We start from the raw sequence: 6,132 nt of genomic DNA, 5'->3' as shown, positions 1-6,132 counted from the left end.
TTATTGATTTTTTAATTAAATTAAATGGCATAATTGAGTCTATAAAAGGAGTGCTTAGAGAGTGTTGAAAACACAAGTCACAAGATGACAGACACAGAGTTTCTGATAGTTTTTAGATTCTCTCTAAACACAAGTCATTTTCTAAGCCTCTTAATTCTTTTCTTTTCTTCTCTTTGTATCTATCTCATGTGTTGAGAATTGCCCACTCTAGTCTATGTGATTCTAAGGATACTTTGGAAGACTGTGAAGAAAATTGAAGATCGGTTCAGTTTCTTGATAATACTCTATGACGGAAATGATACAAAGGTTAGAGAAACTGAAAGAATGACTCTTTCATCCCGCTGCGTATAATGTAAGTATTCTTATCGTTATTTCTCTTTGAATTCAATTTTAGAAACCTGTTTAGGTTATCTCATATTAATTTGTTTAATATTATATCTACATGAAAATAAATAAAGATCATGTATAAGTTTCCTAACAGTAACTCATTTGTTGTGTCGCATTTCAGCACGCTAACAACACTCTGCTTTTCATACATACATACATACATACATACATACATAACAACTTATCTCATAACTTGTTTCTCATACACTTCAACATAATCGCATAAGAAATCTAACTAACTTCCTTACCTCAAGTCCAAGCAATTAAAATGGCGAGATAGCTTCACAACAAGCCTAGAATAATCAATCAAATACTCGTCTTAATATCAAGTAAAACTAATCATATCATACAAGCATACCCCACATGTGCATGGGCCATACATACGTAACACCTATTTTACACAAGTTGCACTACAACTTAATTCATACAACAAACCTCACACAAAATCACAAAAGAATAATGTCATTTTCACCAATTAATTCTCAATGATTTCAAAACAAGAACCATTAATTTAATCAAATAGTGTATATTTGTACGTAAAAGTCATCTTGCATGTAACATGCGTATGTGAGACTATTAATAAAAACTTGCTCAAAGTTGGTAATATTAACTCTTTTATTTTCTATTAATTTCACAAAAGTTTAGTAAGCATTTCATATCTCAAAATAAATTACCAACTTAGTTATTATCATTTATTCCTTTAAATCATACAAATACCATACATAAGTTTTATTACACAAAATTATTTACTCATAAAGATCATAACTTAAATTGTACAAAATAATGAACTTGTTTATTATTTAATAACTTATTTTGGAAACCCATTTTCAAAATAAATTAATTTATGTTAGGATTAGTTTTGGTATGTTTTTATGGCATGTTTTAAGATGCAATTTTAGTCTTTTATTTGGTTTTGTGCAATATTATGCGGGTGTTTATTGTGTTTTCAGGATTAAGTGTGATTATTAATGAAATAGCTTGAAATTTGAGGAAATCACTTAATTCTTGAAGAAATATTGTTAAATGGGCTAAGGAATGGAAACTAGGGGAAACTGGGAGTCAAATTGATGATTTTGTGAAAATTTGGACTTAGAGCCGTAACTCTATGTTGTAAAGCCCTAGTCCTAAGAGTTACCGAGAAGAAAACAAAAGTTAGCCAGAATTAGAGCTGCGGCTCTCTCAGACAGCGCTGCAGTGCTACATATTCCAGAGACGAAATTTGGAGCGCGAAGCACATTAGAGCCGCGACGCTACTAGATGGAGTCGCGACGCCAGTCCGTACAGAAGTCAAATTTAGGGCATTTTTCAGAGGCAATTTTGTCCTTTAAAATAGAATTAATTAGGGACTATAAAAGCTTTCTTAATGACATTTTTAGGAGAGATTAACCCTAGAAGACGGCTAGAGGCACATTGTGGAGGATTGCAAGTGGAATCAAAGAATTCATCACAGTTTTCTTCTTTTCTACTTTGAATTTCTGTATTTTTGGATGCTTTTTAATTCTTCTATGGTTATTATCATTAGCCAAATAGAAATAAGATTTATGTTTTGGTACTTAATATAGAGTCCTCGTGGGAACGATCTCACTTACTCTTTATTACTTGTTATGATTACGTTCACTTGCGTATCGATTTTACACAAAAAATTACTTTATAAAAGCTCCTTTTTAATTTGGCAAAATTAAGAAAATAATACTAATAAAATGTGACAAATTTATTCTCTTTCTAAAAAAATTATTAGGTCATAAAATCACAATATTCATAATTATTTAAATTTGGAAAAAAACTCATATTATTTGCACTTTCAATAAACCAAATTCTAAGCACTTTTAAATTAAAATTTTCACAACTATTTAATACTAAAATTTCAGCATATATCATATTTTAGAAATACAAGACACATGTATAAAATTACACAATTTTCTAATCTTAATTTTAAAATATGAATTCAAGACATATTTTGCTCTTTCTTTAAAAAAATATATTTACAAATCACCATTTTAAAAATGCAAAATTCAGCAAGCATAAAATCACATAAAATGCTTAAAAACTTTTTAACAATATTTCAACAAATTACCCTAACATGTTTCTACACTTTTATGCATTTTAATATTATAATTAGCATGCAAAACAAAACAATCAATAGAATTAAACCATTCTAAATCATACATCACCCTACCCGAAACCCTATGTATGTGTCTAATTAAATTTTCATTTTGACTACCCAAAACATCATGATTTAAAGAACAACCATATTCCAATATTAATCTTTATTACCAAGACATCAAATTTAACATATATATATATATAAATAGCTACACATATCCATATTTACTTACATACCTTATTCACATATAAAATCATATAACCTAAACAAGATTATACATCCTTCACCATATACATATGTTTATTCTTTAACTCTTCATGCTTGTCCAAACACACACACACACTCACAAACATAAGAACCACACACGCCTATGCAACATGCATGAATACACGTATTCATAAAAAACTACTCATACATAAACTACATGTATACTATTTTGATGTTTCTATGAATTTAACAAAATGGAGAACAATCATCAAAACACATAAAGAGACAAAAATCCAATCAACAACAAAAAAATTCACAATGCCTCTTGATAACCTTGCTTAGCCAAAACTCTAGAATCGTGTCTCTTGACACCCTCGTCACTTATCACAAGAACCTAGATGTGAAACACCCCAAATATCCATATCTTAGAAATCTTGGAAGAAAAGGAGATGGGAAAAAGAAAACGAAAACAAGAATTACCATCATACCTCTTCCAATTTTTGAGAGCCTACAACCTCTTGGCTTGGTGGTCGACTTCACTATGAGGGTAAAACTCTTGAACTTCTTGCTAGTACCACCACAAAGAACATACTTCATAGAATTCCCAACAAACCTTGGCTTAGAACATAGAGGGAGAAATAGAGACAATGGAAAAATAAGAACAACCTTTTCCTCTACCACCTTGAGATTTCGAATCCTAGCCTTCCTAGTGTGGATGGAAAAGAAAGAATGAGAGACAAGTGTCTCTCTTGGTGTTGGGCGGCAATTATGGTGAGAATGGGAAGGAAACTAAATTATTTTCCTCTTAATATAAGAACCCTAGCCAAGATACACTACTAATGTATAGCAAATGGAATGGAAACTTTATTTTCCTTTGATTTTTATTATTAAATTATTAACACTAAGTACCAAAATTTCTAGTCCCAAATCAATGAGGTAAATCTCAAAAAGGAAAATAACCAAGGGTCTATACATCCACTCCATTTAAAACCGACCTCATTTCTCTCTCACTCCCTTATGGATTTGGCTAGAACCACCCCAAGAGACAACTCATCACCCTTAATATCTCAATTTGTATTTATCCAAAATATCAAGAAGACAACCAATAAATAACCACCAAAAACACTTAGTGATTATTGACCAAAAATTAATTCCTTTATTTTCAATCACAGAAAAAGAAATGACAATGAATAAATAAGGAAAAATCCTTTTTCCGTTACTCTTCCAAGTTCATGCCACTCCCCTCTCTCTCTCCCACAAATTGGTTTCCCATTTAACATTTTGTGAATTACAACCTTCTAGAAAGCATCCTAATTCATAATCTTTTCTAAAATAGGGAAAACTCACACTTCAATTATTTAGTCTAGGTTCATGGCATTCTCTTGCATGCTCACCATGCATGCCATGTACTTGCATAGGCACAGTCAACAAGTCTATCACTACTAACCATGCACACAATCAAAACTCATGCACAACAATTTACAAATAAATCAATTAAGTAAGAACAATTAAAATATTAAACACTTAACATTTAAATAATTAAATTTAAAAGAACATAACACATAAATAAATTAATAATAAAAAAATTGGTGTGCTACACTCTTCTAGAGTCCATCTAATGAAATGACATATGTAGATATTACAGGAGACTGGCCACCACTTTTCCTCTCTTCATAAAGATTATGTACAACTCTAACTCTGTTTGTTTCACATAGTGCTTTTAAAATTGTGTTGTATGTTATCACATTAGGCTTCAATGCTTTGCAACACATATTTTCAAAGAGCTGCATAGCTTCACTGATCTTCCAATATTTACATTAGCCATTTATCAGTATAATCAACTCCAACAACTCACATGCTTACAATGTTTTATTCAAAGCCTTTTCTTACAATCAACTCAAACAATTTTGCAGCATTGTCTAACTGACCTACCAAACACAAACCATTCGTGAGTGAGTTATAAGTGAACAAGTTGGCTTCTTTGCCTTCTTGAACCATCACTTCAAACATCTCACATGCTTCTCTAACATTCCCCATTTTTGCTAGGTTGTCAACTAGAACTGTGAAAGTCACAACATTAGGCGAGAGTCCTTGTCCCGTCATTCGATTGAAAACCTTCACAAATTCCTTCATCAAATGTCGTGACATCAGCTGAGATCCTTCTGCTAACTATTTCATCAAATGTCTTTATTGCCTCTCTCAACTGTCCAACTCTACAAAACACACTGATCAAAGAACTATAGACAACCACATTTGGGAAAATTCTAGTGCCAGCCATTTCCAAGAACATTTTCATTTCCTCCTTAAGTAACCCATCTTTGCAAGAGAATCAATAATCATGCTATAAGTCACTAAATTTTCTTTGCACTTCTCATTAACCATCCTCTTATGCAACTCCAAAGCAAGACCATTTTCATGAATTTTACAGAGCCCATTGATTAGAGTCTCAAACATAAACACACTCCCTTGCACATTCTTCTGTGTTATCTTATCAAACACTTGGACTACATCCATAATTTTACCATCTAAAAAGAAACCCGTAACCAAAATAGTAATTGTAACAACATTAGTCTCGAAACCCATCTTCAAAAAATACCAAAAAACACAAAATCCACAATCTACAGGCTCAACAAGATGGTAACAATGGATCAAAATGTCAAGAGTACACAAATTAGGCTTAGCGGCAAGGTGGTTCGACATCTTATATATTGAGAACATAACACTATGGTGTTTAAGCTTGGAAATGTACCCCAAAATATAATTAAACATAACAATGCATGGCAAAGGTCATTCTTAACACAAATCATCGACTGCAACGTCTCCATGGTAGTGTAGTGGCAGTGGTAAAGGTATAAGTAGTGTAGTGTAGTGGTAGTAGTAGTAGTAGTAGTAGTAGTAGTAGTAGTAGTAGTAGTAGTAGTAGTAGTAGTAGTAGTAGTAGTAGTATGGTAGTCGTAGTAGTAGTAGTAGTAGTAGTAGTAGTAGTAGTAGTAGTAGTAGTAGTGGTAGTAGTAGTAGTAGTAGTAGTGGTAGAGGTAGGAGTAGTAGGGGTAGTAGTAGTAGTGGTAGTAGTAGTGGTAGTGGTAGTGGTAGTGGTAGTAGTAGTGGTAGTGGTAGTGGTAGTAGTAGTGGTAGTGGTAGTAGTAGTGGTAGTAGTAGTGGTAGAAGTAGTGGAAGTAGTAGTGGCAGTAGTGGTGGTGGTAGTAGAAGAGGTAATGGTGGTGGTAGTGGTGGTGGTAGTGGTGGGGGTAGTGGTAGTAGAAGTGGTAGTAGTAGTGGTAGTAGTAGTGGTAGTAGTGGTAGAAGTCGTGGTAGTAGTGGTAGTAGTAGTGGTAGTAGTAGAGGAAATAGTAGTGGTAGTAGTAGTGGTAGTGGTAGTGGTACTGGTAGTGGTAGTAGTAGGGGTAGTAGTAGTGGTAGTAGTGGTAGTAGTG

At 32.9% G+C, this 6,132-nt stretch overlaps 1 pseudogene; it reads right to left on the bottom strand.

The window, feature by feature from the left end:
• Positions 1–4,302: 4,302 nt before the first annotated feature.
• Positions 4,303–5,467, bottom strand: LOC133815247 (putative pentatricopeptide repeat-containing protein At1g12700, mitochondrial; annotated as a pseudogene).
• Positions 5,468–6,132: the final 665 nt, after the last annotated feature.

Source organism: Humulus lupulus, chromosome 2, assembly GCF_963169125.1.
Source record: "Humulus lupulus chromosome 2, drHumLupu1.1, whole genome shotgun sequence".
Lineage (NCBI taxonomy): Eukaryota > Viridiplantae > Streptophyta > Magnoliopsida > Rosales > Cannabaceae > Humulus > Humulus lupulus.
Note: the sequence above shows the minus strand (reverse complement) of the source record. Positions and strands in the feature narration are given on the sequence as shown.